We start from the raw sequence: 27420 nt of genomic DNA on the forward strand, positions 1-27420 counted from the left end.
TCACGGTGCCTTGGCACCCTATATACAGGCACAGCAGCAGTGGGGATCTGTGCTTTCCCAGAGACGCAACATCTCATGGCACTCGGCCGCGGCAGAGCCTCTTGCCGAAAAGGCAAACGTCCGGCTCCTCACACAAGGAAGGGCCCAGCCCTCAAAGCTCTTGATGTTCTTCACAGTGTCTTGGCGCCCTATCTACAGGCACAGCAGCAGTGGGGATTTGTGCTTTCCCAGAGACGCAACATTTCATGGCGCTCGGCCGCGGCAGAGCCTCTTGCCGAAAAGGCAAATGTCCGGCTCCTTCTCCCACAAGGAAGGGCCCAGCCCTGAAAGCTGTTGCTGCTCTTCACGGTGCCTTGGCGCCCTATCTACAGGCAGAGCAGCAGTGGGGATCTGTGCTGTCCCAGAGACGCAACATCTCATGGCTCTCGGCCGCGGCAGAGCCTATTGCCGAAAAGGCAAACGTCCGGCTCCTTCTCCCACAAGGAAGGGCCCAGCCCTGAAAGCTGTTGCTGCTCTTCACGGTGCCTTGGCGCCCTCTCTACAGGCAGAGCAGCAGTGGGGATCTGTGCTTTCCCAGAGACGCAACATCTCATGGCTCTCGGCCGCGGCAGAGCCTCTTGCCGAAAAGGCAAACGTCCGGCTCCTTCTCCCACAAGGAAGGGCCCAGCCCTGAAAGCTGTTGCTGCTCTTCACGGTGCCTTGGCGCCCTCTCTACAGGCACAGCAGCAGTGGGGATCTGTGCTTTCCCAGAGACGCAACATCTCATGGCGCTCGGCCGCGGCAGAGCCTCTTGCCGAAAAGGCAAACGTCCGGCTCCTTCTCCCACAAGGATGGGCGCAGCCCGGAAAGTGTTGCTGCTCTTCACCTACCCTTGGCGCCCTAACTAGAGGAACAACAGCACTGGGGATCTTTGCTTTCTCAGAGACGCAATATCTCATGGCGCTCGGCCGCGGCCGAGCCTCTTGCCGAAAAGGCAAATGTCCGGCTCCTTCTCCCACAAGAAAGGGCCCAGCACTGAAAACTGTTGCTGCTCTTCACCTACCCTTGGCGCCCTATCTACAGGCAGAGCAGCAGTGGGGATCTGTGCTTTCCCAGAGACGCAACATCTCATGGCGCCCGGCCGCGGCAGAGCCTCTTGCCGAAAAGGCAAACATCAGGCTCCTTCTCCCACAAGGAAGGGCCCAGCCCTGAAAGCTCTTGCTGCTCTTCACGGTGCCTTGGCACCCTATATACAGGCACAGCAGCAGTGGGGATCTTTGCTTTCCCAGAGACGCAACATCTCATGGCGCTCGGCCGCGGCAGACCCTCTTGCCGAAAAGGCAAACGTCCGGCTCCTCACACAAGGCAGGGCCCAGCCCTCAAAGCTCTTGATGTTCTTCACAGTGTCTTGGCGCCCTATCTACAGGCACAGCAGCATTGGGGATTTGTGCTTTCTCAGAGACGCAACATTTCATGGCGCTCGGCCGCGGCAGAGCCTCTTGCCGAAAAGGCAAATGTCCGGCTCCTTCTCCCACAAGGAAGGGCCCAGCCAAGAAAGCTGTTGCTGCTCTTCACGGTGCCTTGGCGCCCTATCTACAGGCAGAGCAGCAGTGGGGATCTGTGCTTTCCCAGAGACGCAACATCTCATGGCTCTCGGCCGCGGCAGAGCCTCTTGCCGAAAAGGCAAACGTCCGGCTCCTTCTCCCACAAGGAAGGTCCCAGCCCTGAAAGCTGTTGCTGCTCTTCACGGTGCCTTGGCGCCCTCTCTACAGGCACAGCAGCAGTGGGGATCTGTGCTTTCCCAGAGACACAACATCTCATGGCGCTCGGCCGCGGCGGTGCCTCTTGCCGAAAAGGCAAACGTCCGGCTCCTTCTCCCACAAGGAAGGGCCCAGCCCTGAAAGCTCTTGCTGCTCCTCACGCTGCCTTGGCACCCTATCTACAGGCACAGCAGCAGTGGGTATCTGTGCTTTCCCAGAGACGCAACATCTCATGGCGCTCGGCCGCGGCAGAGCCTGTTGCCGAAAAGGCAAACGTCCGGCTCCTTCTCCCACAAGGATGGGCGCAGCCCGGAAAGTGTTGCTGCTATTCACCTACCCTTGGCGCCCTAACTAGAGGAACAACAGCACTGGGGATCTTTGCTTTCCCAGAGACGCAATATCTCATGGCGCTCGGCCGCGGCCGAGCCTCTTGCCGAAAAGGCAAACGTCCCGCTCCTTCTCCCACAAGGAAGGGCCCAGCCCTGAAAGCTCTTGCTGCTCTTCACGGTGCCTTGGCGCCCTATCTACAGGCAGAGCATCAGTGGGGATCTGTGCTTTCCCAGAGATGCAACATCTCATGGCGCTCGGCCGCAGCAGAGCATCTTGCCAAAAAGGCAAACGTCCGGCTCCTTCTCCCACAAGGAAGGAAGCAGCCCTGAAAGCTCTTGCTGCTCTTCACGCTGCCTTGGCACCCTATCTACAGGCAGAGCAGCAGTGAGGATCTGTGCTTTCCCAGAGATGCAACATCTCATGGCGCTAGTCCGCGGCAGAGCCTCTTGCCGAAAAGGCAAACGTCCGGCTCCTTCTCCCACAACGAAGGAAGCAGCCCTGAAAGTGTTGCTGCTCTTCACGGTGCCTTGGCACCCTATCTACAGGCAGAGCAGCAGTGGGGATCTGTGCTTTCCCAGAGACGCAACATCTCATGGCGCTCGTCCGCGGCAGAGCCTCTTGCCGAAAAGGCAAACGTCCGGCTCCTTCTCCCACAAGGAAGGGCCCAGCCCTGAAAGCTCTTGCTGCTCTTCACGGTGCCTTGGCACCCTATCTACAGGCAGAGCAGCAGTGGGGATCTTTGCTTTCTCAGAGACGCAACATCTCATGGCGCTCGGCCGCGGCGGACCCTCTCGCCGAAAAGGCAAACGTCCGGCTCCTTCTCCCACAAGGAAGGGCCCAGCCCTGAAAACTGTTGCTGCTCTTCACGGTGCCTTGGCACCTTATCTACAGGCAGAGCAGCAGAGTGGATCTGTGCTTTCCCAGAGACGCAACATCTCATGGCGCTCGGCCGCGGCAGAGCCTCTTGCTGAAAAGGCAAACGTCCGGCTCCTTCTCCCACAAGGAAGGGCCCAGCCCTGAAAGCTGTTGCTGCTCTTCACCTACCCTTGGCGCCCTATCTACAGGCAGAGCAGCAGTGGGGATCTGTGCTTTCCCAGAGACGCAACATCTCATGGCGCTCGGCCGCGGCAGAGCCTGTTGCCGAAAAGGCAAACGTCCGGCTCCTTCTCCCACAAGGATGGGCGCAGCCCGGAAAGTGTTGCTGCTATTCACCTACCCTTGGCGCCCTAACTAGAGGAACAACAGCACTGGGGATCTTTGCTTTCTCAGAGACGCAATATGTCATGGCGCTCGGCCGCGGCCGAGCCTCTTGCCGAAAAGGCAAACGTCCCGCTCCTTCTCCCACAAGGAAGGGCCCAGCCCTGAAAGCTCTTGCTGCTCTTCACGGTGCCTTGGCGCCCTATCTACAGGCAGAGCATCAGTGGGGATCTGTGCTTTCCCAGAGATGCAACATCTCATGGCGCTCGGCCGCAGCAGAGCATCTTGCCAAAAAGGCAAACGTCCGGCTCCTTCTCCCACAAGGAAGGAAGCAGCCCTGAAAGCTCTTGCTGCTCTTCACGCTGCCTTGGCACCCTATCTACAGGCAGAGCAGCAGTGAGGATCTGTGCTTTCCCAGAGATGCAACATCTCATGGCGCTAGTCCGCGGCAGAGCCTCTTGCCGAAAAGGCAAACGTCCGGCTCCTTCTCCCACAACGAAGGAAGCAGCCCTGAAAGTGTTGCTGCTCTTCACGGTGCCTTGGCACCCTATCTACAGGCAGAGCAGCAGTGGGGATCTGTGCTTTCCCAGAGACGCAACATCTCATGGCGCTCGTCCGCGGCAGAGCCTCTTGCCGAAAAGGCAAACGTCCGGCTCCTTCTCCCACAAGGAAGGGCCCAGCCCTGAAAGCTCTTGCTGCTCTTCACGGTGCCTTGGAACCCTATCTACAGGCAGAGCAGCAGTGGGGATCTTTGCTTTCTCAGAGACGCAACATCTCATGGCGCTCGGCCGCGGCGGACCCTCTCGCCGAAAAGGCAAACGTCCGGCTCCTTCTCCCACAAGGAAGGGCCCAGCCCTGAAAACTGTTGCTGCTCTTCACGGTGCCTTGGCACCTTATCTACAGGCAGAGCAGCAGAGGGGATCTGTGCTTTCCCAGAGACGCAACATCTCATGGCGCTCGGCCGCGGCAGAGCCTCTTGCTGAAAAGGCAAACGTCCGGCTCCTTCTCCCACAAGGAAGGGCCCAGCCCTGAAAGCTGTTGCTGCTCTTCACCTACCCTTGGCGCCCTATCTACAGGCAGAGCAGCAGTGGGGATCTGTGCTTTCCCAGAGACGCAACATCTCATGGCGCTCGGCCGCGGCAGAGCCTCTTGCCGAAAAGGCAAACGTCCGGCTCCTTCTCCCACAAGGAAGGGCCCAGCCCTGAAAGCTCTTGCTGCTCTTCACGCTGCCTTGCCGCCATCTCTACAGGCACAGCAGCAGTGGGCATCTGTGCTTTCCCAGAGACACAAGATCTCATGGCGCTCGGCCGCGGCGGAGCCTCTTGCCGAAAAGGCAAACGTCCGGCTCCTTCTCCCACAAGGAAGGTCCCAGCCCTGAAAGCTGTTGTTGCTCTTCACGGTGCCTTGGCGCCCTGTCTACAGGCAGAGCAGCAGTGGGGATCTGTGCTTTCCCAGAGACGCAACATCTCATGGCGCTCGGCCGAGGCAGATCCTCTTGCCGAAAAGGCAAACGTCCGGCTCCTTCTCCCACAAGGAAGGGCCCAGCACTGAAAACTGTTGCTGCTCTTCACCTACCCTTGGCGCCCTATCTACAGGAACAGAGCAGCAGTGGGGATCTGTGCTTTCCCAGAGACGCAACATCTCATGGCGCTCGTCCGCGGCAGAGCCTCTTGCCGAAAAGGCAAACGTCCGGCTCCTTCTCCCACAAGGAAGGGCCCAGCCCTGAAAGCTCTTGCTGCTCTTCACGCTGCCTTGCCGCCATCTCTACAGGCACAGCAGCAGTGGGCATCTGTGCTTTCCCAGAGACACAAGATCTCATGGCGCTCGGCCGCGGCGGAGCCTCTTGCCGAAAAGGCAAACGTCCGGCTCCTTCTCCCACAAGGAAGGGCCCAGCCCTGAAAGCTCTTGCTGCTCCTCACGCTGCCTTGCCACCCTATCTACAGGCAGAGCAGCAGTGGGGATCTGTGCTTTCCCAGAGACGCAACATCTCATGGCGCTCGGCCGCGGCAGAGCCTCTTGCCGAAAAGGCAAACGTCCGGCTCCTTCTCCCACAAGGAAGGGCCCAGCCCTGAAAACTGTTGCTGCTCTTCACCTACCCTTGGCGCCCTAACTAGAGGAACAACAGCACTGGGGATCTTTACTTTCTCAGAGACGCAATATCTCATGGCGCTCGGCCGCGGCAGAGCCTCTTGCCGAAAAGGCAAACGTCCGGCTCCTTCTCCCACAAGGAAGGGCCCAGCACTGAAAACTGTTGCTGCTCTTCACGGTGCCTTGCCGCCATCTCTACAGGCACAACAGCAGTGGGGATCTGTGCTTTCCCAGAGATGCAACATCTCATGGCGCTCGGCCGCGGCAGAGCCTCTTGCCGAAAAGGCAAACGTCCGGCTCCTTCTCCCACAAGGAAGGGCCCAGCCCTGAAAGCTCTTGCTGCTCTTCATGGTGCCTTGGCGCCCTATCTACAGGCACAACAGCACTGGGATCTGTGCTTTCCCAGAGACGCAACATCTCATGGCGCTCGTCCGCGGCAGAGCCTCTTGCCGAAAAGGCAAACGTCCGGCTCCTTCTCCCACAAGGAAAGGCCCAGCCCTGAAAGCTCTTGCTGCTCTTCACGGTTCCTGGGAACCCTATCTACAGGCACAGCAGCAGTGGGGATCTGTGCTTTCCCAGAGACGCAACATCTCATGGCGCTCGGCCGCGGCAGAGCCTCCTGCCAAAAAGGCAAACGTCCGGCTCCTTCTCCCACAAGGAAGGTCCCAGCCCTGAAAGCTGTTGCTGCTCTTCACGGTGCCTTGGCGCCCTATCTACAGGCAGAGCAGCAGTGGGGATCTGTGCTTTCCCAGAGACGCAACATCTCATGGCGCTCGGCCGCGGCAGAGCCTCTTGCCGAAAAGGCAAACGTCCGGCTCCTTCTCCCACAAGGAATGGCCCAGCCCTGAAAGCCCTTGCTGCTCTTCACGGTGCCTTGGTGCCCTATCTACAGGCAGAGCAGCAGTGGGGATCTGTGCTTTCCCAGAGACGCAACATCTCATGGCGCTCAGCCGCGGCAGAGCCTCGTGCCGAAAAGGCAAACGTCCGGCTCCTTCTCCCACAAGGAAGGGCCCAGCCCTGAAAGCTCTTGCTGCTCCTCACGCTGCCTTGGCACCCTATCTACAGGCAGAGCAGCAGTGGGGATCTGTGCTTTCCCAGAGACGCAACATCTCATGGCGCTCGGCCGAGGCAGATCCTCTTGCCGAAAAGGCAAACGTCCGGCTCCTTCTCCCACAAGGAAGGGCCCAGCCCTGAAAGCTGTTGCTGCTCTTCACCTACCCTTGGCGCCCTATCTACAGGAACAGAGCAGCAGTGGGGATCTGTGCTTTCCCAGAGACGCAACATCTCATGGCGCTCGGCCGCGGCAGAGCCTCTTGCCGAAAAGGCAAACGTCCGGCTCCTTCTCCCACAAGGAAGGGCCCAGCCCTGAAAGCTCTTGCTGCTCTTCACGCTGCCTTGCCGCCATCTCTACAGGCACAGCAGCAGTGGGCATCTGTGCTTTCCCAGAGACACAAGATCTCATGGCGCTCGGCCGCGGCGGAGCCTCTTGCCGAAAAGGCAAACGTCCGGCTCCTTCTCCCACAAGGAAGGGCCCAGCCCTGAAAGCTCTTGCTGCTCCTCACGCTGCCTTGCCACCCTATCTACAGGCAGAGCAGCAGTGGGGATCTGTGCTTTCCCAGAGACGCAACATCTCATGGCGCTCGGCCGCGGCAGAGCCTCTTGCCGAAAAGGCAAACGTCCGGCTCCTTCTCCCACAAGGAAGGGCCCAGCCCTGAAAACTGTTGCTGCTCTTCACCTACCCTTGGCGCCCTAACTAGAGGAACAACAGCAGTGGGGATCTTTACTTTCTCAGAGACGCAATATCTCATGGCGCTCGGCCGCGGCAGAGCCTCTTGCCGAAAAGGCAAACGTCCGGCTCCTTCTCCCACAAGGAAGGGCCCAGCACTGAAAACTGTTGCTGCTCTTCACGGTGCCTTGCCGCCATCTCTACAGGCACAACAGCAGTGGGGATCTGTGCTTTCCCAGAGATGCAACATCTCATGGCGCTCGGCCGCGGCAGAGCCTCTTGCCGAAAAGGCAAACGTCCGGCTCCTTCTCCCACAAGGAAGGGCCCAGCCCTGAAAGCTCTTGCTGCTCTTCATGGTGCCTTGGCGCCCTATCTACAGGCACAACAGCACTGGGATCTGTGCTTTCCCAGAGACGCAACATCTCATGGCGCTCGACCGCGGCAGAGCCTCTTGCCGAAAAGGCAAACGTCCGGCTCCTTCTCCCACAAGGAAAGGCCCAGCCCTGAAAGCTCTTGCTGCTCTTCACGGTTCCTGGGAACCCTATCTACAGGCACAGCAATAGTGGGGATCTGTGCTTTCCCAGAGACGCAACATCTCATGGCGCTCGGCCGCGGCAGAGCCTCCTGCCAAAAAGGCAAACGTCCGGCTCCTTCTCCCACAAGGAAGGTCCCAGCCCTGAAAGCTGTTGCTGCTCTTCACGGTGCCTTGGCGCCCTATCTACAGGCAGAGCAGCAGTGGGGATCTGTGCTTTCCCAGAGACGCAACATCTCATGGCGCTCGGCCGCGGCAGAGCCTCTTGCCGAAAAGGCAAACGTCCGGCTCCTTCTCCCACAAAGAAGGGCCCAGCCCTGAAAGCCCTTGCTGCTCTTCACGGTGCCTTGGTGCCCTATCTACAGGCACAACAGCAGTGGGGATCTGTGCTTTCCCAGAGACGCAACATCTCATGGCGCTCAGCCGCGGCAGAGCCTCGTGCCGAAAAGGCAAACGTCCGGCTCCTTCTCCCACAAGGAAGGGCCCAGCCCTGAAAGCTCTTGCTGCTCTTCACGGTTCCTGGGAACCCTATCTACAGGCACAGCAGCAGTGGGGATCTGTGCTTTCCCAGAGACGCAACATCTCATGGCGCTCGGCCGCGGCAGAGCCTCCTGCCAAAAAGGCAAACGTCCGGCTCCTTCTCCCACAAGGAAGGTCCCAGCCCTGAAAGCTGTTGCTGCTCTTCACGGTGCCTTGGCGCCCTATCTACAGGCAGAGCAGCAGTGGGGATCTGTGCTTTCCCAGAGACGCAACATCTCATGGCGCTCGGCCGCGGCAGAGCCTCTTGCCGAAAAGGCAAACGTCCGGCTCCTTCTCCCACAAGGAAGGGCCCAGCCCTGAAAGCCCTTGCTGCTCTTCACGGTGCCTTGGTGCCCTATCTACAGGCACAACAGCAGTGGGGATCTGTGCTTTCCCAGAGACGCAACATCTCATGGCGCTCAGCCGCGGCAGAGCCTCGTGCCGAAAAGGCAAACGTCCGGCTCCTTCTCCCACAAGGAAGGGCCCAGCCCTGAAAGCTCTTGCTGCTCCTCACGCTGCCTTGGCACCCTATCTACAGGCAGAGCAGCAGTGGGGATCTGTGCTTTCCCAGAGACGCAACATCTCATGGCGCTCGGCCGAGGCAGATCCTCTTGCCGAAAAGGCAAACGTCCGGCTCCTTCTCCCACAAGGAAGGGCCCAGCACTGAAAACTGTTGCTGCTCTTCACCTACCCTTGGCGCCCTATCTACAGGAACAGAGCAGCAGTGGGGATCTGTGCTTTCCCAGAGACGCAACATCTCATGGCGCTCGGCCGCGGCAGAGCCTCTTGCCGAAAAGGCAAACGTCCGGCTCCTTCTCCCACAAGGAAGGGCCCAGCCCTGAAAGCTCTTGCTGCTCTTCACGCTGCCTTGCCGCCATCTCTACAGGCACAGCAGCAGTGGGCATCTGTGCTTTCCCAGAGACACAAGATCTCATGGCGCTCGGCCGCGGCGGAGCCTCTTGCCGAAAAGGCAAACGTCCGGCTCCTTCTCCCACAAGGAAGGGCCCAGCCCTGAAAGCTCTTGCTGCTCCTCACGCTGCCTTGCCACCCTATCTACAGGCAGAGCAGCAGTGGGGATCTGTGCTTTCCCAGAGACGCAACATCTCATGGCGCTCGGCCGCGGCAGAGCCTCTTGCCGAAAAGGCAAACGTCCGGCTCCTTCTCCCACAAGGAAGGGCCCAGCCCTGAAAACTGTTGCTGCTCTTCACCTACCCTTGGCGCCCTAACTAGAGGAACAACAGCACTGGGGATCTTTACTTTCTCAGAGACGCAATATCTCATGGCGCTCGGCCGCGGCAGAGCCTCTTGCCGAAAAGGCAAACGTCCGGCTCCTTCTCCCACAAGGAAGGGCCCAGCACTGAAAACTGTTGCTGCTCTTCACGCTGCCTTGCCGCCATCTCTACAGGCACAGCAGCAGTGGGGATCTGTGCTTTCCCAGAGACGCAACATCTCATGGCGCTCGGCCGCGGCAGAGCCTCCTGCCAAAAAGGCAAACGTCCGGCTCCTTCTCCCACAAGGAAGGTCCCAGCCCTGAAAGCTGTTGCTGCTCTTCACGGTGCCTTGGCGCCCTATCTACAGGCAGAGCAGCAGTGGGGATCTGTGCTTTCCCAGAGACGCAACATCTCATGGCGCTCGGCCGCGGCAGAGCCTCTTGCCGAAAAGGCAAACGTCCGGCTCCTTCTCCCACAAGGAAGGGCCCAGCCCTGAAAGCCCTTGCTGCTCTTCACGGTGCCTTGGTGCCCTATCTACAGGCACAACAGCAGTGGGGATCTGTGCTTTCCCAGAGACGCAACATCTCATGGCGCTCAGCCGCGGCAGAGCCTCGTGCCGAAAAGGCAAACGTCCGGCTCCTTCTCCCACAAGGAAGGGCCCAGCCCTGAAAGCTCTTGCTGCTCCTCACGCTGCCTTGGCACCCTATCTACAGGCACAGCAGCAGTGGGTATCTGTGCTTTCCCAGAGACGCAACATCTCATGGCGCTCGGCCGCGGCAGAGCCTGTTGCCGAAAAGGCAAACGTCCGGCTCCTTCTCCCACAAGGATGGGCGCAGCCCGGAAAGTGTTGCTGCTCTTCACCTACCCTTGGCGCCCTAACTAGAGGAACAACAGCACTGGGGATCTTTACTTTCTCAGAGACGCAATATCTCATGGCGCTCGGCCGCGGCAGAGCCTCTTGCCGAAAAGGCAAACGTCCAGCTCCTTCTCCCACAAGGAAGGGCCCAGCCCTGAAAGCTCTTGCTGCTCTTCACGGTGCCTTGCCGCCATCTCTACAGGCACAGCAGCAGTGGGGATCTGTGCTTTCCCAGAGACGTAACATCTCATGGCGCTCGGCCGTGGCAGAGCCTCTTGCCGAAAAGGCAAACAGCAGGCTCTTTCTCCCACAAGGAAGGTCCCAGCCCTGAAAGCTGTTGTTGGTCTTCACGGTGCCTTGGCGCCCTATCTACAGGCACAGCAGCATTGGGGATCTCTGCTTTCCCAGAGTCGCAACATCTCATGGCGCTCGGCCGCAGCAGAGCCTCTTGCCGAAAAGGCAAACGTCCGGCTCCTTCTCCCACAAGGAAGGGCCCAGCCCTGAAAGCTGTTGCTGCTCTTCACCTACCCTTGGCGCCCTATCTACAGGAACAGAGCAGCAGTGGGGATCTGTGCTTTCCCAGAGACGCAAAATCTCATGGCGCTCGGCCGCGGCAGAGCCTCTTGCCGAAATGGCAAACGTCCGGCTCCTTCTCCCACAAGGAAGGGCCCAGCCCTGAAAGCTCTTGCTGCTCTTCACGGTGCCTTGCCGCCATCTCTACAGGCACAACAGCAGTGGGGATCTGTGCTTTCCCAGAGACACAAGATCTCATGGCGCTCGGCCGCGGCGGAGCCTCTTGCCGAAAAGGCAAACGTCCGGCTCCTTCTCCTACAAGGAAGGGCCCAGCCCTGAAAGCTCTTGCTGCTCCTCACGCTGCCTTGGCGCCCTGTCTACAGGCAGAGCAGCAGTGGGGATCTGTGCTTTCCCAGAGACGCAACATCTCATGGCGCTCGGCCGCGGCAGAACCTCTTGCCAAAAAGGCAAACGTCCGGCTCCTTCTCCCACAAGGAAGGGCCCAGCCCTGAAAGCTCTTGCTGCTCTTCACTGTCCCTTGGCTCCCTATCTACAGGCACAACAGCAGTGGGGATCTGTGCTTTCCCAGAGACGCAACATCTCATGGCGCTCGGCCGCGGCAGAGCCTCTTGCCGAAAAGGCAAACGTCCGGCTCCTTCTCCCACAAGGAGGGGCCCAGCCCTGAAAGCCCTTGCTGCTCTTCACGGTACCTTGGCGCCCTATCTACAGGCAGAGCAGCAGTGGGGATCTGTGCTTTCCCAGAGACGCAACATCTCATGGCGCTCGGCCGCGGCAGAGCCTCTTGCCGAAAAAGCAAACGTCCGGGTCCTTCTCCCACAAGGAAGGGCCCAGCCCTGAAAGCTGTTGCTGCTCTTGCCTGTCCCTTGGCACCCTATCTACAGGCACAACAGCAGTGGGGATCTGTGCTTTCCCAGAGATGCAACATCTCATGGCGCTCGGCCGCGGCAGAGCCTCTTGCCGAAAAGGCAAACGTCCGGCTCCTTCTCCCACAAGGAAGGGCCCAGCCCTGAAAGCTCTTGCTGCTCCTCATGGTGCCTTGGCGCCCTATCTACAGGCACAACAGCACTGGGATCTGTGCTTTCCCAGAGACGCAACATCTCATGGCGCTCGTCCGCGGCAGAGCCTCTTGCCGAAAAGGCAAACGTCCGGCTCCTTCTCCCACAAGGAAAGGCCCAGCCCTGAAAGCTCTTGCTGCTCTTCACGTTTCCTGGGAACCCTATCTACAGGCACAGCAGCAGTGGGGATCTGTGATTTCCCAGAGACGCAACATCTCATGGCGCTCGGCCGCGGCAGAGCCTCCTGCCAAAAAGGCAAACGTCCGGCTCCTTCTCCCACAAGGAAGGGCCCAGCCCTGAAAGCTGTTGCTGCTCTTCACGGTGCCTTGGCGCCCTATCTACAGGCAGAGCAGCAGTGGGGATCTGTGCTTTCCCAGAGACGCAACATCTCATGGCGCTCGGCCGCGGCAGAGCATCTTGCCGAAAAGGCAAACGTCCGGCTCCTTCTCCCAAAAGGAAGGGCCCAGCCCTGAAAGCCCTTGCTGCTCTTCACGGTGCCTTGGTGCCCTATCTACAGGCACAACAGCAGTGGGGATCTGTGCTTTCCCAGAGACGCAACATCTCATGGCGCTCAGCCGCGGCAGAGCCTCTTGCCGAAAAGGCAAACGTCCGGCTCCTTCTCCCACAAGGAAGGGTCCAGCCCTGAAAGTGTTGCTGCTCTTCACGGTGCCTTGGCGCCCTATCTACAAGCATAGCAGCAGTGGGGATCTGTGCTTTCCCAGAAACGCAACAGCTCATGGCGCTCGGCCGCGGCAGAGCCTCTTGCCGAAAAGGCAAACGTCCGGCTCTTTCTCCCACAAGGAAGGTCCCAGCCCTGAAAGCTCTTGCTGCTCTTCACGGTGCCTTGGCACCCTATCTACAGGCACAGCAGCAGTGGGGATCTGTGCTTTCCCAGAGATGCAACATCTCATGGCGCTCGGCCGCGGCGGTGCCTCTTGCCGAAAAGGCAAACGTCCGGCTCCTTCTCCCACAAGGAAGGGCCCAGCCCTGAAAGCTCTTGCTGCTTCTCACGGTGCCTTGGCACCCTATCTACAGGCACAGCAGCAGTGGGTATCTGTGCTTTCCCAGAGACGCAACATCTCATGGCGCTCGGCCGCGGCAGAGCCTGTTGCCGAAAAGGCAAACGTCCGGCTCCTTCTCCCACAAGGATGGGCGCAGCCCGGAAAGTGTTGCTGCTCTTCACCTACCCTTGGCGCCCTAACTAGAGGAACAACAGCACTGGGGATCTTTGCTTTCTCAGAGACGCAATATCTCATGGCGCTCGGCCGCGGCAGAGCCTCTTGCCGAAAAGGCAAACGTCCGGCTCCTTCTCCCACAAGGAAGGGCCCAGCACTGAAAGCTGTTGCTGCTCTTCACGGTGCCTTGCCGCCATCTCTACAGGCACAACAGCAGTGGGGATCTGTGCTTTCCCAGAGATGCAACATCTCATGGCGCTCGGCCGCGGCAGAGCCTCTTGCCGAAAAGGCAAACGTCCGGCTCCTTCTCCCACAAGGAAGGGCCCAGCCCTGAAAGCTCTTGCTGCTCTTCATGGTGCCTTGGCGCCCTGTCTACAGGCACAACAGCACTGGGATCTGTGCTTTCCCAGAGACGCAACATCTCATGGCGCTCGTCCGCGGCAGAGCCTCTTGCCGAAAAGGCAAACGTCCGGCTCCTTCTCCCACAAGGAAAGGCCCAGCCCTGAAAGCTCTTGCTGCTCTTCACGGTTCCTGGGAACCCTATCTACAGGCACAGCAGCAGTGGGGATCTGTGCTTTCCCAGAGACGCAACATCTCATGGCGCTCGGCCGCGGCAGAGCCTCCTGCCAAAAAGGCAAACGTCCGGCTCCTTCTCCCACAAGGAAGGTCCCAGCCCTGAAAGCTGTTGCTGCTCTTCACGGTGCCTTGGCGCCCTATCTACAGGCAGAGCAGCAGTGGGGATCTGTGCTTTCCCAGAGACGCAACATCTCATGGCGCTCGGCCGCGGCAGAGCCTCTTGCCGAAAAGGCAAACGTCCGGCTCCTTCTCCCACAAGGAAGGGCCCAGCCCTGAAAGCCCTTGCTGCTCTTCACGGTGCCTTGGTGCCCTATCTACAGGCACAACAGCAGTGGGGATCTGTGCTTTCCCAGAGACGCAACATCTCATGGCGCTCAGCCGCGGCAGAGCCTCGTGCCGAAAAGGCAAACGTCCGGCTCCTTCTCCCACAAGGAAGGGCCCAGCCCTGAAAGCTCTTGCTGCTCCTCACGCTGCCTTGGCACCCTATCTACAGGCACAGCAGCAGTGGGTATCTGTGCTTTCCCAGAGACGCAACATCTCATGGCGCTCGGCCGCGGCAGAGCCTGTTGCCGAAAAGGCAAACGTCCGGCTCCTTCTCCCACAAGGATGGGCGCAGCCCGGAAAGTGTTGCTGCTCTTCACCTACCCTTGGCGCCCTAACTAGAGGAACAACAGCACTGGGGATCTTTGCTTTCTCAGAGACGCAATATCTCATGGCGCTCGGCCGCGGCCGAGCCTCTTGCCGAAAAGGCAAACGTCCCGCTCCTTCTCCCACAAGGAAGGGCCCAGCCCTGAAAGCTCTTGCTGCTCTTCACGGTGCCTTGGCGCCCTATCTACAGGCAGAGCATCAGTGGGGATCTCTGCTTTCTCAGAGATGCAACATCTCATGGCGCTCGGCCGCAGCAGAGCATCTTGCCAAAAAGGCAAACGTCCGGCTCCTTCTCCCACAAGGAAGGAAGCAGCCCTGAAAGCTCTTGCTGCTCTTCACGCTGCCTTGGCACCCTATCTACAGGCAGAGCAGCAGTGGGGATCTGTGCTTTCCCAGAGATGCAACATCTCATGGCACTAGTCCGCGGCAGAGCCTCTTGCCGAAAAGGCAAACGTCCGGCTCCTTCTCCCACAACGAAGGAAGCAGCCCTGAAAGTGTTGCTGCTCTTCACGGTGCCTTGGCGCCCTATCTACAGGCAGAGCAGCAGTGGGGATCTTTGCTTTGTCAGAGACGCAACATCTCATGGCGCTCGGCCGCGGCAGAGCCTCTCGCCGAAAAGGCAAACGTCCGGCTCCTTCTCCCACAAGGAAGGGCCCAGCCCTGAAAGCTGTTGCTGCTCTTCACGGTGCCTTGGCACCTTATCTACAGGCAGAGCAGCAGAGGGGATCTGTGCTTTTCCCAGAGACGCAACATCTCATGGCGCTCGGCCGCGGCAGAGCCTCTTGCTGAAAAGGCAAACGTCCGGCTCCTTCTCCCACAAGGAAGGGCCCAGCCCTGAAAGCTGTTGCTGCTCTTCACCTACCCTTGGCGCCCTATCTACAGGCAGAGCAGCAGTGGGGATCTGTGCTTTCCCAGAGATGCAACATCTCATGGCACTCGTCTGCGGCAGAGCCTCTTGCCGAAAAGGCAAACGTCCGGCTCCTTCTCCCACAAGGAAGGTCCCAGCCCTGAAAGCTGTTGTTGCTCTTCACGGTGCCTTGGCGCCCTGTCTACAGGCAGAGCAGCAGTGGGGATCTGTGCTTTCCCAGAGACGCAACATCTCATGGCGCTCGGCCGAGGCAGATCCTCTTGCCGAAAAGGCAAACGTCCGGCTCCTTCTCCCACAAGGAAGGGCCCAGCACTGAAAACTGTTGCTGCTCTTCAACTACCCTTGGCGCCCTATCTACAGGAACAGAGCAGCAGTGGGGATCTGTGCTTTCCCAGAGACGCAACATCTCATGGCGCTCGGCCGCGGCAGAGCCTCTTGCCGAAAAGGCAAACGTCCGGCTCCTTCTCCCACAAGGAAGGGCCCAGCCCTGAAAGCTCTTGCTGCTCTTCACGCTGCCTTGCCGCCATCTCCACAGGCACAGCAGCAGTGGGCATCTGTGCTTTCCCAGAGACACAAGATCTCATGGCGCTCGGCCGCGGCGGAGCCTCTTGCCGAAAAGGCAAACGTCCGGCTCCTTCTCCCACAAGGAAGGGCCCAGCCCTGAAAGCTCTTGCTGCTCCTCACGCTGCCTTGCCACCCTATCTACAGGCAGAGCAGCAGTGGGGGTCTGTGCTTTCCCAGAGACGCAACATCTCATGGCGCTCGGCCGCGGCAGAGCCTCTCGCCGAAAAGGCAAACGTCCGGCTCCTTCTCCCACAAGGAAGGGCCCAGCCCTGAAAGCTGTTGCTGCTGTTCACGGTGCCTTGGCACCTTATCTACAGGCAGAGCAGCAGAGGGGATCTGTGCTTTTCCCAGAGACGCAACATCTCATGGCGCTCGGCCGCGGCAGAGCCTCTTGCTGAAAAGGCAAACGTCCGGCTCCTTCTCCCACAAGGAAGGGCCCAGCCCTGAAAGCTGTTGCTGCTCTTCACCTACCCTTGGCGCCCTATCTACAGGAACAGAGCAGCAGTGGGGATCTGTGCTTTCCCAGAGACGCAACATCTCATGGCGCTCGGCCGCGGCAGAGCCTCTTGCCGAAAAGGCAAACGTCCGGCTCCTTCTCCCACAAGGAAGGGCCCAGCCCTGAAAGCTCTTGCTGCTCTTCACGCTGCCTTGCCGCCATCTCTACAGGCACAGCAGCAGTGGGCATCTGTGCTTTCCCAGAGACACAAGATCTCATGGCGCTCGGCCGCGGCGGAGCCTCTTGCCGAAAAGGCAAACGTCCGGCTCCTTCTCCCACAAGGAAGGGCCCAGCCCTGAAAACTGTTGCTGCTCTTCACCTACCCTTGGCGCCCTATCTACAGGCAGAGCAGCAGTGGGGATCTGTGCTTTCCCAGAGATGCAACATCTCATGGCACTCGTCTGCGGCAGAGCCTCTTGCCGAAAAGGCAAACGTCCGGCTCCTTCTCCCACAAGGAAGGTCCCAGCCCTGAAAGCTGTTGTTGCTCTTCACGGTGCCTTGGCGCCCTGTCTACAGGCAGAGCAGCAGTGGGGATCTGTGCTTTCCCAGAGACGCAACATCTCATGGCGCTCGGCCGCGGCAGAGCCTCTTGCCGAAAAGGCAAACGTCCGGCTCCTTCTCCCACAAGGAAGGGCCCAGCCCTGAAAGCTCTTGCTGCTCTTCACGCTGCCTTGCCGCCATCTCCACAGGCACAGCAGCAGTGGGCATCTGTGCTTTCCCAGAGACACAAGATCTCATGGCGCTCGGCCGCGGCGGAGCCTCTTGCCGAAAAGGCAAACGTCCGGCTCCTTCTCCCACAAGGAAGGGCCCAGCCCTGAAAGCTCTTGCTGCTCCTCACGCTGCCTTGCCACCCTATCTACAGGCACAACAGCAGTGGGGATCTGTGCTTTCCCAGAGACGCAACATCTCATGGCGCTCGGCCGCGGCAGAGCCTCTTGCCGAAAAGGCAAACGTCCGGCTCCTTCTCCCACAAGGAAGGGCCCAGCCCTGAAAACTGTTGCTGCTCTTCACCTACCCTTGGCGCCCTAACTAGAGGAACAACAGCACTGGGGATCTTTACTTTCTCAGAGACGCAATATCTCATGGCGCTCGGCCACGGCAGAGCCTCTTGCCGAAAAGGCAAACGTCCGGCTCCTTCTCCCACAAGGAAGGGCCCAGCACTGAAAACTGTTGCTGCTCTTCACGGTGCCTTGCCGCCATCTCTACAGGCACAACAGCAGTGGGGATCTGTGCTTTCCCAGAGATGCAACATCTCATGGCGCTCGGCCGCGGCAGAGCCTCTTGCCGAAAAGGCAAACGTCCGGCTCCTTCTCCCACAAGGAAGGGCCCAGCCCTGAAAGCTCTTGCTGCTCTTCATGGTGCCTTGGCGCCCTATCTACAGGCACAACAGCACTGGGATCTGTGCTTTCCCAGAGACGCAACATCTCATGGCGCTCGTCCGCGGCAGAGCCTCGTGCCGAAAAGGCAAACGTCCGGCTCCTTCTCCCACAAGGAAGGGCCCAGCCCTGAAAGCTGTTGCTGCTCTTCACCTACCCTTGGCGCCCTATCTACAGGCAGAGCAGCAGTGGGGATCTGTGCTTTCCCAGAGATGCAACATCTCATGGCACTCGTCTGCGGCAGAGCCTCTTGCCGAAAAGGCAAACGTCCGGCTCCTTCTCCCACAAGGAAGGTCCCAGCCCTGAAAGCTGTTGTTGCTCTTCACGGTGCCTTGGCGCCCTGTCTACAGGCAGAGCAGCAGTGGGGATCTGTGCTTTCCCAGAGACGCAACATCTCATGGCGCTCGGCCGAGGCAGATCCTCTTGCCGAAAAGGCAAACGTCCGGCTCCTTCTCCCACAAGGAAGGGCCCAGCACTGAAAACTGTTGCTGCTCTTCACCTACCCTTGGCGCCCTATCTACAGGAACAGAGCAGCAGTGGGGATCTGTGCTTTCCCAGAGACGCAACATCTCATGGCGCTCGGCCGCGGCAGAGCCTCTTGCCGAAAAGGCAAACGTCCGGCTCCTTCTCCCACAAGGAAGGGCCCAGCCCTGAAAGCTCTTGCTGCTCTTCACGCTGCCTTGCCGCCATCTCTACAGGCACAGCAGCAGTGGGCATCTGTGCTTTCCCAGAGACACAAGATCTCATGGCGCTCGGCCGCGGCGGAGCCTCTTGCCGAAAAGGCAAACGTCCGGCTCCTTCTCCCACAAGGAAGGGCCCAGCCCTGAAAGCTCTTGCTGCTCCTCACGCTGCCTTGCCACCCTATCTACAGGCAGAGCAGCAGTGGGGATCTGTGCTTTCCCAGAGACGCAACATCTCATGGCGCTCGGCCGCGGCAGAGCCTCTTGCCGAAAAGGCAAACGTCCGGCTCCTTCTCCCACAAGGAAGGGCCCAGCCCTGAAAACTGTTGCTGCTCTTCACCTACCCTTGGCGCCCTAACTAGAGGAACAACAGCACTGGGGATCTTTACTTTCTCAGAGACGCAATATCTCATGGCGCTCGGCCGCGGCAGAGCCTCTTGCCGAAAAGGCAAACGTCCGGCTCCTTCTCCCACAAGGAAGGGCCCAGCACTGAAAACTGTTGCTGCTCTTCACGGTGCCTTGCCGCCATCTCTACAGGCACAACAGCAGTGGGGATCTGTGCTTTCCCAGAGATGCAACATCTCATGGCGCTCGGCCGCGGCAGAGCCTCTTGCCGAAAAGGCAAACGTCCGGCTCCTTCTCCCACAAGGAAGGTCCCAGCCCTGAAAGCACTTGCTGCTCTTCACGGTGCCTTGGCACCCTATCTACAGGCACAGCAGCAGTGGGGATCTGTGCTTTCCCAGAGATGCAACATCTCATGGCGCTCGGCCGCGGCGGAGCCTCTTGCCGAAAAGGCAAACGTCCGGCTCCTTCTCCCACAAGGAAGGGCCCAGCCCTGAAAGCTCTTGCTGCTCCTCACGCTGCCTTGGCACCCTATCTACAGGCACAGCAGCAGTGGGTATCTGTGCTTTCCCAGAGACGCAACATCTCATGGCGCTCGGCCGCGGCAGAGCCTGTTGCCGAAAAGGCAAACGTCCGGCTCCTTCTCCCACAAGGATGGGCGCAGCCCGGAAAGTGTTGCTGCTCTTCACCTACCCTTGGCGCCCTAACTAGAGGAACAACAGCACTGGGGATCTTTGCTTTCTCAGAGACGCAATATCTCATGGCGCTCAGCCGCGGCCGAGCCTCTTGCCGAAAAGGCAAACGTCCCGCTCCTTCTCCCACATGGAAGGGCCCAGCCCTGAAAGCTCTTGCTGCTCTTCACGGTGCCTTGGCGCCCTATCTACAGGCAGAGCATCAGTGGGGATCTCTGCTTTCTCAGAGATGCAACATCTCATGGCGCTCGGCCGCAGCAGAGCATCTTGCCAAAAAGGCAAACGTCCGGCTCCTTCTCCCACAAGGAAGGAAGCAGCCCTGAAAGCTCTTGCTGCTCTTCACGCTGCCTTGGCACCCTATCTACAGGCAGAGCAGCAGTGGGGATCTGTGCTTTCCCAGAGATGCAACATCTCATGGCGCTAGTCCGCGGCAGAGCCTCTTGCCGAAAAGGCAAACGTCCGGCTCCTTCTCCCACAAGGAAGGGCCCAGCCCTGAAAACTGTTGCTTCTCTTCACCTACCCTTGGCGCCCTATCTACAGGCAGAGCAGCAGTGGGGATCTGTGCTTTCCCAGAGATGCAACATCTCATGGCACTCGTCTGCGGCAGAGCCTCTTGCCGAAAAGGCAAACGTCCGGCTCCTTCTCCCACAAGGAAGGTCCCAGCCCTGAAAGCTGTTGTTGCTCTTCACGGTGCCTTGGCGCCCTGTCTACAGGCAGAGCAGCAGTGGGGATCTGTGCTTTCCCAGAGACGCAACATCTCATGGCGCTCGGCCGAGGCAGATCCTCTTGCCGAAAAGGCAAACGTCCGGCTCCTTCTCCCACAAGGAAGGGCCCAGCCCTGAAAGCTCTTGCTGCTCTTCACGCTGCCTTGCCGCCATCTCCACAGGCACAGCAGCAGTGGGCATCTGTGCTTTCCCAGAGACACAAGATCTCATGGCGCTCGGCCGCGGCGGAGCCTCTTGCCGAAAAGGCAAACGTCCGGCTCCTTCTCCCACAAGGAAGGGCCCAGCCCTGAAAGCTCTTGCTGCTCCTCACGCTGCCTTGCCACCCTATCTACAGGCAGAGCAGCAGTGGGGATCTGTGCTTTCCCAGAGACGCAACATCTCATGGCGCTCGGCCGCGGCAGAGCCTCTTGCCGAAAAGGCAAACATCCGGCTCCTTCTCCCACAAGGAAGGGCCCAGCCCTGAAAACTGTTGCTGCTCTTCACCTACCCTTGGCGCCCTAACTAGAGGAACAACAGCACTGGGGATCTTTACTTTCTCAGAGACGCAATATCTCATGGCGCTCGGCCACGGCAGAGCCTCTTGCCGAAAAGGCAAACGTCCGGCTCCTTCTCCCACAAGGAAGGGCCCAGCACTGAAAACTGTTGCTGCTCTTCACGGTGCCTTGCCGCCATCTCTACAGGCACAACAGCAGTGGGGATCTGTGCTTTCCCAGAGATGCAACATCTCATGGCGCTCGGCCGCGGCAGAGCCTCTTGCCGAAAAGGCAAACGTCCGGCTCCTTCTCCCACAAGGAAGGGCCCAGCCCTGAAAGCTCTTGCTGCTCTTCATGGTGCCTTGGCGCCCTATCTACAGGCACAACAGCACTGGGATCTGTGCTTTCCCAGAGACGCAACATCTCATGGCGCTCGTCCGCGGCAGAGCCTCTTGCCGAAAAGGCAAACGTCCGGCTCCTTCTCCCACAAGGAAAGGCCCAGCCCTGAAAGCTCTTGCTGCTCTTCACGCTGCCTTGGCACCCTATCTACAGGCAGAGCAGCAGTGGGGATCTGTGCTTTCCCAGAGATGCAACATCTCATGGCGCTAGTCCGCGGCAGAGCCTCTTGCCGAAAAGGCAAACGTCCGGCTCCTTCTCCCACAACGAAGGAAGCAGCCCTGAAAGTGTTGCTGCTCTTCACGGTGCCTTGGCGCCCTATCTACAGGCAGAGCAGCAGTGGGGATCTTTGCTTTCTCAGAGACGCAACATCTCATGGCGCTCGGCCGCGGCAGAGCCTCTCGCCGAAAAGGCAAACGTCCGGCTCCTTCTCCCACAAGGAAGGGCCCAGCCCTGAAAGCTGTTGCTGCTCTTCACGGTGCCTTGGCACCTTATCTACAGGCAGAGCAGCAGAGGGGATCTGTGCTTTTCCCAGAGACGCAACATCTCATGGCGCTCGGCCGCGGCAGAGCCTCTTGCTGAAAAGGCAAACGTCCGGCTCCTTCTCCCACAAGGAAGGGCCCAGCCCTGAAAGCTGTTGCTGCTCTTCACCTACCCTTGGCGCCCTATCTACAGGCAGAGCAGCAGTGGGGATCTGTGCTTTCCCAGAGATGCAACATCTCATGGCACTCGTCTGCGGCAGAGCCTCTTGCCGAAAAGGCAAACGTCCGGCTCCTTCTCCCACAAGGAAGGTCCCAGCCCTGAAAGCTGTTGTTGCTCTTCACGGTGCCTTGGCGCCCTGTCTACAGGCAGAGCAGCAGTGGGGATCTGTGCTTTCCCAGAGACGCAACATCTCATGGCGCTCGGCCGAGGCAGATCCTCTTGCCGAAAAGGCAAACGTCCGGCTCCTTCTCCCACAAGGAAGGGCCCAGCACTGAAAACTGTTGCTGCTCTTCACCTACCCTTGGCGCCCTATCTACAGGAACAGAGCAGCAGTGGGGATCTGTGCTTTCCCAGAGACACAACATCTCATGGCGCTCGGCCGCGGCAGAGCCTCTTGCCGAAAAGGCAAACGTCCGGCTCCTTCTCCCACAAGGAAGGGCCCAGCCCTGAAAGCTCTTGCTGCTCTTCACGCTGCCTTGCCGCCATCTCTACAGGCACAGCAGCAGTGGGCATCTGTGCTTTCCCAGAGACACAAGATCTCATGGCGCTCGGCCGCGGCGGAGCCTCTTGCCGAAAAGGCAAACGTCCGGCTCCTTCTCCCACAAGGAAGGGCCCAGCCCTGAAAGCTCTTGCTGCTCCTCACGCTGCCTTGCCACCCTATCTACAGGCAGAGCAGCAGTGGGGATCTGTGCTTTCCCAGAGACGCAACATCTCATGGCGCTCGGCCGCGGCAGAGCCTCTTGCCGAAAAGGCAAACGTCCGGCTCCTTCTCCCACAAGGAAGGGCCCAGCCCTGAAAACTGTTGCTGCTCTTCACCTACCCTTGGCGCCCTAACTAGAGGAACAACAGCACTGGGGATCTTTACTTTCTCAGAGACGCAATATCTCATGGCGCTCGGCCGCGGCAGAGCCTCTTGCCGAAAAGGCAAACGTCCGGCTCCTTCTCCCACAAGGAAGGGCCCAGCACTGAAAACTGTTGCTGCTCTTCACGGTGCCTTGCCGCCATCTCTACAGGCACAACAGCAGTGGGGATCTGTGCTTTCCCAGAGATGCAACATCTCATGGCGCTCGGCCGCGGCAGAGCCTCTTGCCGAAAAGGCAAACGTCCGGCTCCTTCTCCCACAAGGAAGGTCCCAGCCCTGAAAGCTCTTGCTGCTCTTCACGGTGCCTTGGCACCCTATCTACAGGCACAGCAGCAGTGGGGATCTGTGCTTTCCCAGAGATGAAACATCTCATGGCGCTCGGCCGCGGCGGAGCCTCTTGCCGAAAAGGCAAACGTCCGGCTCCTTCTCCCACAAGGAAGGGCCCAGCCCTGAAAGCTCTTGCTGCTCCTCACGCTGCCTTGGCACCCTATCTACAGGCACAGCAGCAGTGGGTATCTGTGCTTTCCCAGAGACGCAACATCTCATGGCGCTCGGCCGCGGCAGAGCCTGTTGCCGAAAAGGCAAACGTCCGGCTCCTTCTCCCACAAGGATGGGCGCAGCCCGGAAAGTGTTGCTGCTCTTCACCTACCCTTGGCGCCCTAACTAGAGGAACAACAGCACTGGGGATCTTTGCTTTCTCAGAGACGCAATATCTCATGGCGCTCAGCCGCGGCCGAGCCTCTTGCCGAAAAGGCAAACGTCCCGCTCCTTCTCCCACAAGGAAGGGCCCAGCCCTGAAAGCTCTTGCTGCTCTTCACGGTGCCTTGGCGCCCTATCTACAGGCAGAGCATCAGTGGGGATCTCTGCTTTCTCAGAGATGCAACATCTCATGGCGCTCGGCCGCAGCAGAGCATCGTGCCAAAAAGGCAAACGTCCGGCTCCTTCTCCCACAAGGAAGGAAGCAGCCCTGAAAGCTCTTGCTGCTCTTCACGCTGCCTTGGCACCCTATCTACAGGCAGAGCAGCAGTGGGGATCTGTGCTTTCCCAGAGATGCAACATCTCATGGCGCTAGTCCGCGGCAGAGCCTCTTGCCGAAAAGGCAAACGTCCGGCTCCTTCTCCCACAAAGAAGGAAGCAGCCCTGAAAGTGTTGCTGCTCTTCACGGTGCCTTGGCACCCTATCTACAGGCAGAGCAGCAGTGGGGATCTGTGCTTTCCCAGAGACGCAACATCTCATGGCGCTCGTCCGCGGCAGAGCCTCTTGCCGAAAAGGCAAACGTCCGGCTCCTTCTCCCACAAGGAAGGGCCCAGCCCTGAAAGCTCTTGCTGCTCTTCACGGTGCCTTGGCACCCTATCTACAGGCAGAGCAGCAGTGGGGATCTTTGCTTTCTCAGAGACTCAACATCTCATGGCGCTCGGCCGAGGCAGAGCCTCTCGCCGAAAAGGCAAACGTCCGGCTCCTTCTCCCACAAGGAAGGGCCCAGCCCTGAAAGCTGTTGCTGCTCTTCACGGTGCCTTGGCACCTTATCTACAGGCAGAGCAGCAGAGGGGATCTGTGCTTTTCCCAGAGACGCAACATCTCATGGCGCTCGGCCGCGGCAGAGCCTCTTGCTGAAAAGGCAAACGTCCGGCTCCTTCTCCCACAAGGAAGGGCCCAGCCCTGAAAGCTGTTGCTGCTCTTCACCTACCCTTGGCGCCCTATCTACAGGCAGAGCAGCAGTGGGGATCTGTGCTTTCCCAGAGATGCAACATCTCATGGCACTCGTCTGCGGCAGAGCCTCTTGCCGAAAAGGCAAACGTCCGGCTCCTTCTCCCACAAGGAAGGGCCCAGCCCTGAAAACTGTTGCTTCTCTTCACGGTGCCTTGGCGCCCTGTCTACAGGCAGAGCAGCAGTGGGGATCTGTGCTTTCCCAGAGACGCAAGATCTCATGGCGCTCGGCCGAGGCAGATCCTCTTGCCGAAAAGGCAAACGTCCGGCTCCTTCTCCCACAAGGAAGGGCCCAGCACTGAAAACTGTTGCTGCTCTTCACCTACCCTTGGCGCCCTATCTACAGGAACAGAGCAGCAGTGGGGATCTGTGCTTTCCCAGAGACGCAACATCTCATGGCGCTCGGCCGCGGCAGAGCCTCTTGCCGAAATGGCAAACGTCCGGCTCCTTCTCCCACAAGGAAGGGCCCAGCCCTGAAAGCTGTTGCTGCTCTTCACGCTGCCTTGGCGCCCTATCTACAGGCAGAGCAGCAGTGGGGATCTCTGCTTTCTCAAAGATGCAACATCTCATGGCGCTCGGCCTCAGCAGAGCATCTTGCCAAAAAGGCAAATGTCCGGCTCCTTCTCCCACAAGGAAGGGCCAAGCCTTGAAAGCTCTTGCTGCTCTTCACGCTGCCTTGGCACCCTATCTACAGGCAGAGCAGCAGTGGGGATCTGTGCTTTCACACAGACGCAACATCTCATGGCGCTCGGCCACGGCAGAGGCTCTTGCCAAAAAGGCAAACGTCCGGCTCCTTCTCCCACAAGGAAGGGCCCAGCACTGAAAACTGTTGCTGCTCTTCACGGTGCCTTGCCGCCATCTCTACAGGCACAACAGCAGTGGGGATCTGTGCTTTCCCAGAGATGCAACATCTCATGGCGCTCGGCCGCGGCAGAGCCTCTTGCCGAAAAGGCAAACGTCCGGCTCCTTCTCCCACAAGGAAGGGCCCAGCCCTGAAAGCTCTTGCTGCTCTTCATGGTGCCTTGGCGCCCTATCTACAGGCACAACAGCACTGGGATCTGTGCTTTCCCAGAGACGCAACATCTCATGGCGCTCGTCCGCGGCAGAGCCTCTTGCCGAAAAGGCAAACGTCCGGCTCCTTCTCCCACAAGGAAAGGCCCAGCCCTGAAAGCTCTTGCTGCTCTTCACGCTGCCTTGGCACCCTATCTACAGGCAGAGCAGCAGTGGGGATCTGTGCTTTCCCAGAGATGCAACATCTCATGGCGCTAGTCCGCGGCAGAGCCTCTTGCCGAAAAGGCAAACGTCCGGCTCCTTCTCCCACAACGAAGGAAGCAGCCCTGAAAGTGTTGCTGCTCTTCACGGTGCCTTGGCGCCCTATCTACAGGCAGAGCAGCAGTGGGGATCTTTGCTTTCTCAGAGACGCAACATCTCATGGCGCTCGGCCGCGGCAGAGCCTCTCGCCGAAAAGGCAAACGTCCGGCTCCTTCTCCCACAAGGAAGGGCCCAGCCCTGAAAGCTGTTGCTGCTCTTCACGGTGCCTTGGCACCTTATCTACAGGCAGAGCAGCAGAGGGGATCTGTGCTTTTCCCAGAGACGCAACATCTCATGGCGCTCGGCCGCGGCAGAGCCTCTTGCTGAAAAGGCAAACGTCCGGCTCCTTCTCCCACAAGGAAGGGCCCAGCCCTGAAAGCTGTTGCTGCTCTTCACCTACCCTTGGCGCCCTATCTACAGGCAGAGCAGCAGTGGGGATCTGTGCTTTCCCAGAGATGCAACATCTCATGGCACTCGTCTGCGGCAGAGCCTCTTGCCGAAAAGGCAAACGTCCGGCTCCTTCTCCCACAAGGAAGGTCCCAGCCCTGAAAGCTGTTGTTGCTCTTCACGGTGCCTTGGCGCCCTGTCTACAGGCAGAGCAGCAGTGGGGATCTGTGCTTTCCCAGAGACGCAACATCTCATGGCGCTCGGCCGAGGCAGATCCTCTTGCCGAAAAGGCAAACGTCCGGCTCCTTCTCCCACAAGGAAGGGCCCAGCACTGAAAACTGTTGCTGCTCTTCACCTACCCTTGGCGCCCTATCTACAGGAACAGAGCAGCAGTGGGGATCTGTGCTTTCCCAGAGACACAACATCTCATGGCGCTCGGCCGCGGCAGAGCCTCTTGCCGAAAAGGCAAACGTCCGGCTCCTTCTCCCACAAGGAAGGGCCCAGCCCTGAAAGCTCTTGCTGCTCTTCACGCTGCCTTGCCGCCATCTCTACAGGCACAGCAGCAGTGGGCATCTGTGCTTTCCCAGAGACACAAGATCTCATGGCGCTCGGCCGCGGCGGAGCCTCTTGCCGAAAAGGCAAACGTCCGGCTCCTTCTCCCACAAGGAAGGGCCCAGCCCTGAAAGCTCTTGCTGCTCCTCACGCTGCCTTGCCACCCTATCTACAGGCAGAGCAGCAGTGGGGATCTGTGCTTTCCCAGAGACGCAACATCTCATGGCGCTCGGCCGCGGCAGAGCCTCTTGCCGAAAAGGCAAACGTCCGGCTCCTTCTCCCACAAGGAAGGGCCCAGCCCTGAAAACTGTTGCTGCTCTTCACCTACCCTTGGCGCCCTAACTAGAGGAACAACAGCACTGGGGATCTTTACTTTCTCAGAGACGCAATATCTCATGGCGCTCGGCCGCGGCAGAGCCTCTTGCCGAAAAGGCAAACGTCCGGCTCCTTCTCCCACAAGGAAGGGCCCAGCACTGAAAACTGTTGCTGCTCTTCACGGTGCCTTGCCGCCATCTCTACAGGCACAACAGCAGTGGGGATCTGTGCTTTCCCAGAGATGCAACATCTCATGGCGCTCGGCCGCGGCAGAGCCTCTTGCCGAAAAGGCAAACGTCCGGCTCCTTCTCCCACAAGGAAGGTCCCAGCCCTGAAAGCTCTTGCTGCTCTTCACGGTGCCTTGGCACCCTATCTACAGGCACAGCAGCAGTGGGGATCTGTGCTTTCCCAGAGATGAAACATCTCATGGCGCTCGGCCGCGGCGGAGCCTCTTGCCGAAAAGGCAAACGTCCGGCTCCTTCTCCCACAAGGAAGGGCCCAGCCCTGAAAGCTCTTGCTGCTCCTCACGCTGCCTTGGCACCCTATCTACAGGCACAGCAGCAGTGGGTATCTGTGCTTTCCCAGAGACGCAACATCTCATGGCGCTCGGCCGCGGCAGAGCCTGTTGCCGAAAAGGCAAACGTCCGGCTCCTTCTCCCACAAGGATGGGCGCAGCCCGGAAAGTGTTGCTGCTCTTCACCTACCCTTGGCGCCCTAACTAGAGGAACAACAGCACTGGGGATCTTTGCTTTCTCAGAGACGCAATATCTCATGGCGCTCAGCCGC

This window comes from Harpia harpyja, chromosome 4 (genome assembly GCF_026419915.1).
Source record: "Harpia harpyja isolate bHarHar1 chromosome 4, bHarHar1 primary haplotype, whole genome shotgun sequence".
Classification (NCBI taxonomy): Eukaryota; Metazoa; Chordata; class Aves; order Accipitriformes; family Accipitridae; genus Harpia; species Harpia harpyja.